This window comes from Silurus meridionalis, chromosome 4 (assembly GCF_014805685.1).
Source record: "Silurus meridionalis isolate SWU-2019-XX chromosome 4, ASM1480568v1, whole genome shotgun sequence".
In the NCBI taxonomy this organism is placed as follows: domain Eukaryota; kingdom Metazoa; phylum Chordata; class Actinopteri; order Siluriformes; family Siluridae; genus Silurus; species Silurus meridionalis.
The window spans coordinates 1644620-1656740 of record NC_060887.1 but is presented as its reverse complement, the minus strand read 5'-3'; the positions used below and the strand labels follow the sequence as shown (position 1 = coordinate 1656740).

At 39.7% G+C, this 12121-nt stretch overlaps 1 protein-coding gene and 1 non-coding gene across 3 annotated transcripts in view; one reads left to right on the top strand and one right to left on the bottom strand.

Moving 5' to 3' along the window:
- The window catches only part of LOC124384638 (eukaryotic translation initiation factor 4 gamma 3-like), a 1295064-nt gene that overhangs the window by 1247 nt on the left and 1281696 nt on the right, over positions 1–12121 (top strand). The gene's annotated exons all lie outside the window — the stretch shown is intronic.
- Positions 5528–5599, bottom strand: trnag-ucc. Its single transcript has one exon. It is a non-coding gene; the product is annotated as a tRNA-Gly (tRNA).

Here is a 12121-nt window from a genome sequence, read left to right as displayed (position 1 = left end):
AAGCCTTTGGACCGTCCATTGTGCAGTACCACCTGTAGAAGTGAGTGAGGAGATACAGAAAGCAAAAACATGAGCATTACATCACTCTCATGTAGAAAACCATGAGAAATAACAAGCACTGTCTGTATCCATAATATAAACAGAACAGCTGTGTTCTTTATTAACAAGGTTCTGGTCTCACTGGTGAATGAACAATGAAGCACTTTTATTTAAAGGTCATTTTCTGAGAGCAGAAACTTGCTGCAAGTGTACACTGGTTCTGGTATAATAGAGGATCTAATCCTAATTCCTACAGAAAACAGAACAAATTCAGCATCCAATGTTTGAGTGCATGTGTGTGTTTGCATTGCTGACTTTAATAATACACACTGATCAATCACTCAGTATTAAACCAATTATTACATGTGACCAAACACAGCTGTGACCAAAACCTGCTCCAGATCATGAAGGTCTCTATAAAACACACTGGAAATAGAATCAGAATAGTTCCTGTGTGTCCAGTCTGAGAGGCTGTGGTGTGAATCCCTGTTCCACTGCTGCTGGTTTTCTTTTCCAGGATTTGCAACTGGAACATCTGTAGATGCAGACAATCATCTCATGTTAGCATCCAATCAGAAGGTAAATTTTGCTAACATGAAAAGTTCTCTTCTGTTTTAAATCTTTAACTGCACTTAACACAAAACTAATCGGACGGCTTTGACTCACTCTGTGGATGGATGTTCTTGTTGGCGTTGGGTCTTGGGTCTGGGCAGGGTTTTGAAGGTGAGATGGTTTCTACCTTCATGCCGTGACTTCGTCCCTGGGTGGTCTGAGAGGACTTAGTACACAGTCCTGCTGCCCAGCACCCTGCCGTTCATCTCCATGATGTCTTCTCGAGCCTCATCAGGACATGAAAACTTCACATACCCGATGTCTTTTGAGCGTCCGTTCTCCATCATGACCTGTACGGGACAGCGAGCAGAAACACAAAGCAAAGAGTGCACATCAAACGTGTTAGAGGTTCACAATATCAGAGCTCTCCACATTCAGAAAATACTCTAGCTGAGTACAGGGAGGAAACCCCAAGTTACTGAGAAAGAAGGAAAATGTAAGGATCAGTAGTTATAAATGACGTGTGCAGTGAGGACAGTCCCAAATCTCAGGAACGCTTGTACACGCCCTTCATCCACAATACAGTCCAGATTTCTCAGCAGCAGTGTGACTGTCTACAGAACAACATCCAGTGTGTTCATCACTTCATTTACATTTCTTTAGGATAAAAAACAGGAAACATTCAGCATTAGACTTTTGAGTAAGTTGTGCTGTGTGATTCGTGATAATCAGATTTATGGTGAGACATAAACACCTTCAACAAAGTCAGACTCATAAATAATATTTTACCTGATTATCTACACACAGTTATACATTTTCTGACATTCTCTAAAGTCTCCAAAAGTCCAAAGGACTTCAGCCTGTTCTTTTGATCCTCCACCTTCTGCTCCTCAACCTTCTGCTCCTCCACCTTTAAAGAAGTGTCAGATAGAGATGGGTTATATATAACATTCAACATATGCCCAATATTACAAGAAGAGTATCTGTTCTTGATGAAGACTGTTTGTTCAGGTGAAATAACACAAGGCAGAACTTTCTCCAGACGGCAGGTCAGAGTTTTGCTAAGATTTTCGTATCCTGGTCCAGGTGATTTACCAGAAGGCAGACTTGCTAAGGCTATTTCTGTATCAGATATAAACTCATCCAATTGTAATGCTGTACCTACACTTATTGTAGTAATACATACATTTTGAAAAGGCCTCTAATGTTGAAGTGTCAGCAGATAAAGGAGCAGTATATAGTGATTTATAACATTGGAAGAAACAGTCATTGATTGTTAATACTGGAGTGTAGTGGTCATCATGTCTGTTTTACATGCAGAAGGTCTTGGGTTTGACCCACAGTGGAGACCTGCTCTTGAGCCTCTGATTTTAATTTCCTACTCAATTACTTAGTTGATTATTTACACCAAAAAGTAATGCGTTACTGTTAAAAGTAACTTTTTAGTTACTTTTTTAAAGAACCTTCTTTAATGTTCCCATTAATGCCCTTTTATGTGTTATGATCTACAAACACAAAACTGACTTAAACACAAAGTCATTTTTAAACACTATTTTATTAAAGTCAGAGCAGCACAAACTGAATATATCACAAGCATTTCTGAAATAAATAACAAAACAAGCTGAATAATACAGTGGAACCCGGTTATGTCGATGTCCTAGGGGTCGCCAAAAGCATCGAGGTAACCGATGATCGAGATAAACGAAAATCAAAATGGCGGCAGTATATTAACGTGCTTGAAATTTCTTTATGTACATGATGTGTGTTAATAAATGAGAATGTGCATGCACGTGTTTTGAAGGTTTTTACACAACAGCGTTGCGCGATTTGTTTGATGAAGGCATGCTATAAAAATACATACAGTACATGTTTATCTGTCAGGAATCCACCTGCCACGCCCCCTTCGGCCCCCTTCAGCGTGGTTCACCAGTATACACTACAACACCTGTAGCAGCTGTAAGACTTGATTTTCAGCCACATTTCATGAAGTTCTTCTGCGGCTGCACCGAGATAACCGACGTTAAATGGCAAATTTTTCCCCCCTTGTGCTCGAGATATTAGGGTTCGGCGACATAAAAAAAGTCGACATAACCGATAAAAAATGCTTAGAAAAAGCGAGAATTTGGGGTTCCACTTCAAAAACGTCGACTTAATAGGGTTGTCGAGGTAACCGAGGTCGAGATAACCGGGTTCCACTGTATTCACAATCAAAAACTAAAGTGGCTTCTGCTGTTGTGTTGAGCTCTTAAACATGTTCCTTTCACAGCTGAAGTATGAAAACAGAACACCGGGTTAGCTTCTAGCTTCACGAGGCATGTAGATTCTAAAGGAGCTTCGGCAGATTGGAGTTGCTGTTTATCGCAGTAGATACGAGCTTCGAACCAGAAAGACAGCTTACATTTGACAGTTTTTGTCTTTATACTCAACTAAAGTGAAATAATGAGCATATTTCCACTTTGAGAAACTCGTCTTGCTCTCGCCTCGACTCGCCATTACTGCCGCACAGACCTGAATAAACGGAGACACGCCCACAGCGCGTCTTCTTCGTGTTTACAGTGGTTCATCCACCAATCCTACAATGCGACGCTTCTGTAAGCTGGTTAGGCTGTAGTCTACACTTCAGCCCAAATTCATTCATTTATAAAAGTAACGGGTAACGCACCATACGGTAATGGTAACGGAGTTACTTTATTTTTACAGTATTGTTACAGTATTAGTTATTGTCAAAAGTAACACGTTACCGCCCAACACTGTTTATTTGCATGTTTGTCACACTTTAATGTTTCAGATCGTCAAACTAATTTAAATATTAGTAAAAGATACACAAGTGAACACGACATGCAGATTTTAAATAAAGGAAACAAAATCCAAAACTACATGGCCCGTGTGAAAAAGTGTTTGCCCCCTGTTAAAACTGTGCTAACTTTTTGTTCACACATGGCAAAACATGGAACAGTGACCTTCCCAGGAGTAGCCGACTGACCAAAATTACCCCAAGAGCACAACGACGACTCATCCAAGAGATCACAAAGACCCCATAACAACATCCAAAGAACTGCAGCCTCACTTGCCTCAGTTAAGGTCAGTGTTCATGACTCCCCCATGAGAAAGAGACGGCAAAAATGATCTACACGGCAGAGATCTAAGACAGAAACAGCTGCTGAGCAAAAAGAACATAAAGGCTCATCTCAGTTTTGCCAGAAAACATCTTGATGATCCCCAAGACTTTTGGGAAAATACTCGAAAGTTTAAATTTTTGTAAGGTGTGTGTCCCATCACGCCTTGCGTAAAAGTAACACCGCATTTGAGAAAAGAGCGTCATACCAACAGTGAAATATGGTGGTGGTAGTGTGATGGTCTGGGGCTGTTTTGCTGCTTCAGGACCTGGAAGACTTGCTGTAATAAATGGATCCATGAATTCTGCTGTTTACTAAAAAATCCTGAAGGAGAATCTGTTTGTGACTTCAAGCTGAAGTGAACTTGGGTTCTGCAGCAGGACAATGATCCAAAACACACCAGCAAGTCCACCTCTGAACGGCTAAGGAAAGAAAAAATGAAGACTTTGGAGTAGCCTAGTCAAAGTCCTGACCTGAATCCTATTGAGATGCTGTGACATGACCTTCAAAAGAAGGTTTGTGCTTAAAAACCCTCCAATGTGGCTGAATTACAACAATTCTGCATAGATGAGTGACCAAAATTCCTCCACAGCACTCTAACAGACTCATCACAAGTTATCACAAACGCCTGATTGCAGTTGTTGCTGCTAAGGGCGGCCCAACCAAATATTAGGTTTAGGGGCAATCACTTTTCACACGGGCATGTGGTTTTGGATTTTGTTTTCTCAATAATAAAACTGCATGTTCACTTGTGTTATCGTTATCGTATCATTCGTTGTTCAATCAGGCTCTTCATCGCTTTCTAAAATAAAGAGTAACTGGGAATCGGACCTCAATTATAATTTCACGGATGAGGAATGGTCCAAGGCCCTTGGTCGTGTACATTCCTCCTCTATATGCGCCCGTCATTCGTTAATACAGTGATCAGTGATGGGTGTCGGCGGCTCCGGCTACTCTTTATCATACTTTTTGGCTTTGCCCAGCCTTGACCTCTTTCTGGACATCAGTTTTTAAATCAATCTCTAAATACTTCATTTTAGATATTAAACCATGTCCCCTAATAGCATTATTTGGAATCAACCCCACAAATCCTCCTTGTCATCCTTACAATCAAACATGCTCGCCTTTTGTTTAATAGTAGCAAAGAGACTTATATTACTGAACTGGAAGAATCCTCACCCACCCAGTTCTTCTCATTAGATACATGACCTGTCTCAGTTTATTCAAATAGAAAAGATCAGATTTACATAACTTAGTATTACGGAAAGGTTTTACACCACCTGGCAACCATTCTTATTGTATTTAAGAGAAAGAGGAAAATAAAATCCTATTCTCTTTGTTTAGCCTTTTTGAGCTCTTCCCCTTGTCCCTGACTTCTTGGTAGATGTAGAAAAGAGAAAGGAAAACATATATCTTAGAGAGTGTTCATGTACTTAGGTGCAAATCTTTTATTTTGTTTCATTATTTTTTTTTCTTTCTTTCTTTCTTTCTCCTGTTCTTGATGCTCACATTCATGATTGTGATTATATGTATAACTTAGAAAGAGAGAGACCAATTTCTTGTTGGACTAAATTAAACACTGTTCCATTGTCTTTCTCGCCTGAGTGTCTTTCTGTTTGAATGCATCAATAAAAAAGAGTTGGATAATAATAATAATAATAAGAAGAAGAAGCTAAGTGATTTTGAAATGTTTTGCCAGTGTCTATGATGACAGGCGGGTCCATCTAATACACAAACGCCAAGTGTTCAGGGGAAGCAAATAAAAGCAAGACTGCTTAGAGGTTGTTACTTTGGCAACTGAACATAATCACTAAAGGTTTTGCTTTGGCCGGGAATCGAACCCGGGTCAACTGCTTGGAAGGCAGCTATGCTCACCACTATACCACCAACGCCACGCTGGCAGGGGCAAACATCGCCGAATGAATCCATGCTAGAAGAACGTTGGTTGTTTTGAACTTCTCAGCAAACCGGTTCATTCTCCTGCTCTACTGCAACTGCGAATGCATGTAAAAGTGCAAACAGTGACCAAGAAGCTTTTCCCTGTGGTAGTTTCTGTAGTGTAGTGGTCATCACGTTCGCCTCACATGCAAAAGGTCCCTGCTTCTACACCAGGCAGAAACAAGGTTGTGATTTTGAAGCTAGTGTTAAATTCTTAGGCCTGTAAACTGTGTTACTCGACAGCATTAGAGAAATGTAGAAAACTTTCTTTTATATTGTTTCTGTAGTGTAGTGCTTTAAGTGTTATTGCTGCTGTTTAAACTACAAAAATGTTCAAACAAGTTAAATGTTCCTTATTTTAAAATATGCAAATGCAGTTATAGGAAAATAAACAAGTTTTTTATTTCAATAAAATCTGAATTCAAGAAATTTCTGGAAAGAAATGACTTTGACTTATTTTACACACAGAACTGTGCAGTAAAGCTGAAACTCTACATCTTCAAACTGCATCATGTAACTGAAAAAAAAAGCAAAACTTTACAGGATGTGGTGTTTTGCACAATGTGGCACTGAGGACCAGTTTCCCTCTCCCTCCTGACCTCCCTCCCCCTCAGCATTATGACCCCGAGACACAGCCCCCATGAGGAGGTCATACGGCGTTTGAAAGGAAGACAAAAATCATGGTTTAACTTCATCTTTTAATAATTGTGCAATTTTACTTTTGTCACATTTTCCCAAAAGTTTATCATGTGGATTTTAATTATTTAGTTTAAAAGCATCCTCCAGTTGAGAAACACTGATTTAGAATCAGGATTTAAATGATGTCAAACACTTCAATAAACAAGTGATTTAATATTTTGGATTTTTATTGATTTTATTAATTATTATTGGACATGGAGAGGTTTAGCTTTCAGTTCCTGTCCTTGATGTCCAGACTCACTTGCCTTTTTTTTCTCTCTTTTTTCTTTTTTTTACTGGAATGGATGATAGTCGTCTGATCCAGTGCGGCAGGGGAACAGATATAGAACTGTGAGACTTCAGTGCAGACCACACCTCATCATGAAACCTCAAACCACCACCGTGATGTCTCGATGAGAATACCATTGAGTCTCTTCCGATTGTGTGACATTTGTGACAAAGGATAGGACGACAATTCCAATCACGATGTTTCGCTGGTTCAGTTGTCCATAGAACATAGCCACAGAAGGTGATGGTGTAGTACGTTACAAAGGTGCTTTGCATGACGAAGTCCGTGAAGAGAAATCCGTGAGTTCTCAGAGCAACCAGTGAACGGGCAGGAACTCCAAACGATTGGGCAAGGGTAATAGCCCTACGCACATGATAGATACGGGTGATCAGCTGAAGTCCTGCAGGAAGATCATAGACAGAGTTCTGGATGGAATCTAGCCACATTCCATCTGGGGAGAACATGTCAGCGTGGTGCAGAATGTCCATCACCGGTCTGAACCGGTCCACATCAGTTTCCCAAACGAATTCTTCCTTTTCTGGAGGAAACCTGAACCATTTACGGGGTAAATGATGGCACCGTTTACCTAAAGGACAGGTGGGCTGCTCCAGGCACCACAGGCAGTGCTTTTGAAGAACAAGGAAATAACAAGCATCGCAGGTATCTCTAAAGTTGACAAAGTTGAAGCGAAACCCCTCAGCACATGCTTCGATGTACAAACACGTGCCTTGATGCAGACGCATACCTTGCAGAAGCCACCTTTGTTCACCAGCTGCCATGTTCCTGCACACAGCATAAAATACACACAACAACAACATGATTTATATACGATATAATCAAAGGATCAGAATTGAAGCGTAGAAAGAGTTTAGTGATTTTAGTTATAAGGAAACGTTTGTTACAGTCATTTTTTCTCATTGACTATGGCCATAATCCCTCCATCCAAATCCACATAGATGTTTTGATCCATATCTGTGGAGATGTTTTCTGTAGAAGACTCTTCACCTGTAATTTTATACACTGGGAGCTGTACGTATTGTCTAAACAATGACAAGGAATTCCACAACAGATAAAACATGCCACGGCTGCAAGGATTATTAAAATTGTAGTCCCAGTCTGACCCTATTCTACTCTATTTATTAGTATATTATGTTAATTATACTTGGAGTAAACAGGTTACATGAGTTTGATTAAAATATGGGATAAATAGGTTAAATTAAGCTACTTCATTGTATCTAATAGATTCTATACTAAATATTAGGTCAATTTGATGGATCCATTTAAAAAGTTAAACTATAAAAGCTAATCTTAGCTAGCTGGCTAGTTACCCATGCTAATGTCACTAAATAATGACTTTGTACTTTTCGAGTCTTCTATTAAATAATCTACAATATTCTGCCATAATTATTTAGACGACTTACCAGGTACCTGTATGAAGAAATGTTCAATAGAAGAGGATTTGTAATGTTTTTTTAGTTGCTGCTAATCGCTGCTGCTTCTTGCTGCTGTTTGTTTGTTTGGTGGTTGTCAATTTTAGTGTCTCTTTACTTACAATTGCTAAATTCACAAATGAGAAACAAAAGCACGCTCTGATTTATATATCGTGTCACACTGTGACATCACACCTAGATGCCCCCCCTCCTCCTGTGACATCATCATGTCACTCACTTTCTTTCTCTCTCTCTTTCTCTCTATCTCTCTCACACACACACACACACACACACACACACACACACACACACACACACACACACACACACACACACACTGTGCAATTGAGTTTGACACCCTGATATAGATAAATATCATTAATTATTAATAATAACATAATTAAAGGTAAACTGAGCACATTTTTTATTCTCAAAAGTGTGTATCAAACTGGTAGCCCTTCACATTAGTCGGTACCCAAGAAGTAGCTCGTTGTCAAAAGGTTGGTGACCCTGATTTATAATCTTGTTACATTTGTCCCTACATGAACATATACATTTTTATATTTAGTCATTGTGATTTCACCCTTTTACATTGTATCTCTGTTGGTTTCTTTTATTCAGCTCCATCTCACAGACGTTCTGGGACAGCTCTTAGGAGCGTTCTCCTCCGACAGTATCGTCAATTTCAGCTCTTCTCCCTCACCACTGAGATTGCTCCATTTATTAAACATCTCTACTCCAGCTGTTCCAGAGAACCCCTGTCTGCCTCCTCGCATCGTGAAGAATACTTTTACATGTGATATGGGCACACAGACCTCGTCTGACCTTCCTGCTGTTTATCATCAGGTGACACAGACCGACAGTAAAGACTATGACGACTCCTGTATTCCTGCATCAACTCTACCATCTCCTCCTTATCCTTCATGTTGGTCCCCTACTGATTATTCTCCTACTTCCCCCGTTCTCTCACCTGATCATTATTATTATCCTCCCATATCTTCCCCTGAGTCTGATCCTGATTGCTCACCCATGTCTTCTGCAGCAGCAATGGCCCACAAACTCTTCTTTCCCAATAAACATGCTTAAGTCTGCCTTGTTTTTGTTTCTTCTACACACTCATAACATTAGTCAGACCCTATTCTACTCTATTTATTACTAACTGATTATTACCTTTTAAAAGAACCTTCTTAATGTTCCCATTAATGCCCTTTTACGCGTTATGGTCTACAAACACAAAACTGACTTAAAAAAACTAAAGTGGCTTCTGCATCATAAAAGCTGTTGTGTTGAGCTCTTAAAAATGTTCCTTTCACAGCTGAAGTATGAAAACTATCAACAATGTAGAACAGAACACCGGGTTAGCTTCTAGCTTCTAGCTCCTCAGGCATGGAGTTTCTGGAGGTGTTGCTATCGCAGAAGATACGACCTTCAAACCAGAAAGACACAGCTTATATTAGACTAAAAAGTTTTTGTCTTTATACTCAACTAAAGTGAAATAATGAGCATATTTCCACTTTGAGAAACTCGTCTTGCTCTCGCCTCGCCATTACTGCCGCACAGACCTGAATAAACGGAGACACGCCCACAGTGCATCTTCTTCCTGTTTACAGTGGTTCATCCTCCAATCCTACAATGTGTCGTTGCTGTAAACAGGTCAGACTGTAGTCTACACTTCAGCCAAAATTTATTCAACAGGTAACGCATCATACGGTAACGGAGTTACTTTATTTTTAAAGGAAAGTCTACAGTCAATAATCACACCAAGATCTTTAACTGCTGTACACGCTGAAACAGAAACACCATCTAGAGATGCTACGAAATCAGAAAGTTTGCTTCTAGGGTTAAGGTTAGGGTTAGGGTCATGTGATGGAAATGTCTTTGCAGGTGGACAAATGCTATTTGTTCTGTTATTGAACTAGAAACAGTGAATGTTGAGATGTTTGGGAACTGATTATTGTCTGTATATATGCAGGTCAGGGGTTTTTTCATGCTGGAACACCGTTCATTACAATGAGACGTTATTTTTAATGTTTTTAACAAACTGAGGTTCTCAAAAGGTATATGTGAACTGTAGATGTTATAAGGCTGCATTCTAACTAACCCTTTTTGCAGCAATCAATAGTTTCGATCAGTTTCACTTCTGTTCATGTAAAATTGGGTTTAAACAGAATTGGGTTTTGTCACATTTTTCCCAAAATATTATCATGTGGATTTTAATACTTAGTTGGGAATTGAATGTCCAACACTTTAAAAAAAAAGAAACAAAACACACAAAATTCAAGTATTTAGTTTTTATTAGTATTACAACAAACATAGTAGAAATAGTAAAAAAAAAAGTAGAGAGGGGGAAAAACTATATGTATGGTGTGTGTTCACATGCTGAATCTAAACCTGCCCAGAGTGTTGCAGATTCTCTCCACTGCTGCCATTTCCTGTTCTTAAGTTCAGTATAAAGCGAGTAATGTTTCGTTTGCCGTTTCGTTTTTTCTCCCATTTATTTCTCAAAGTTTCCTCCAGCTCAACAACATGTTCCTCCAGTCGCTCTCGTTTCCTCATCAAATAATTTCTCTCGTGTTCTGCCCTCTTTTTCTCTTCCACACAGTGGTTGAGGGAATCCTGGAGCTTCCTGGTGGTTTGGAGATGTGAGGTTGTCATTTCCTCCATGTTTAGTTTGGCCTTCTTTTGTTCTTTCTCTATTTTCTTTCTCTCAAATTCCAACGCGACCTCAAATAGAGCAAGACGTGTCTCCACTCGCTCTCGGTCTGTCATCAATTCATTTTTCTCATCCTTGCAATGATCCAGAGAATCCTGAAGCTCCTGATGGGTTGAATCTGTAACTTGTTCAATTCCTCCATGTCGAGTTTGGTCTTTTTTTCTTTCTCTCTTTTCAAAGTGGCCTCAAGCTGAGCAACACGTTCCTGCAGTTGTTTTTGTTCTCTCACCCAGCTCTCTTTCTCACGTTCTACTGTTTTCTCCTGTTTCTCGTAGAGTTTCAGGGAAGACTGGAGCTTGGTGATGTTTTGGAGGTGCGTGGAGTTTCTCTCAGTTATATCCTGTTCCCACTGCTTTCTCTCAGAAGCCAAAGTAGCCTCCAGCTTTTGCACCGTCTGTAGCAGAATGGCTTTCTCTTCTTTCTTTTCTGCTAACTTCTCTTTCATCAGATTAGAAAATGCTTCCAAGTCTGTTACTACTTTCTCCATGTGTTCCAGCTTCTCCTTCATTTCAGCAATCTGCTCAGATTTCTTCTCTCTTCTGGTTTGAAAAAACTCTCTCAACCTTCTGAAGAGCCCCATGTTTACGTGTCTTTACTTAAACGCACAAACCTCGGAAATGAGAGAAACAGAGACATTGTCTTACTGTGATGTCACAGAAAGATGTCCCGCCCTCCGCTTGTGACGTCACTCGGGATCTCTCTCTCACACGCACACACTCACTATGCGCATGCGCACATTACAGAGGGAAAGATCGGATAAAATATCATAGCGTCTTCACAGCTTTTCTGTTGTCCTCTGAGAGAAGAGCGATATTACAGTCATAAATAAGATAAAAACGACTGTAAACTGTGTATAAAGCGAGTGAAGGTCAGCGGGACTCCATGCTCTCTGAGGACGGACCGGGGCTAGCTTAGCATGCTAACTTCAGTAGATATCTCTGTTACATAATACATAGAGGTTTTTAAAGTCTAAACTGTCTTTTATTCACATTCTGTTGATAATTGTATTTGATTGATGATTGTTTAAACTACACTTATTACATAGAGCTCCATAGAGAAAGCAGTTAGTCTGAGTTGAGAACCGGAAGTTGACCGGAGTGACTCGATGAATGTTGCAGAATCATAAATGACCAGTAGGTGGCAGTGTGATGTGTATTAGAGCTCATTGTCACAGCAGGTAATTAGAAGAAGTGAAGCTCTAATGACGTCATTAATAGCGAGGACAAGACACACAGCAGTTTGGGATTCTTTTATTGACTTTATTGATTAATTGATTTGGAGTATGATTGTGTTTCTGATCAAAGTAAGTTCATGTGTATGGAGTAAAAACAACCTGTACATTTCTCACTTCCAGACAGTATTATGA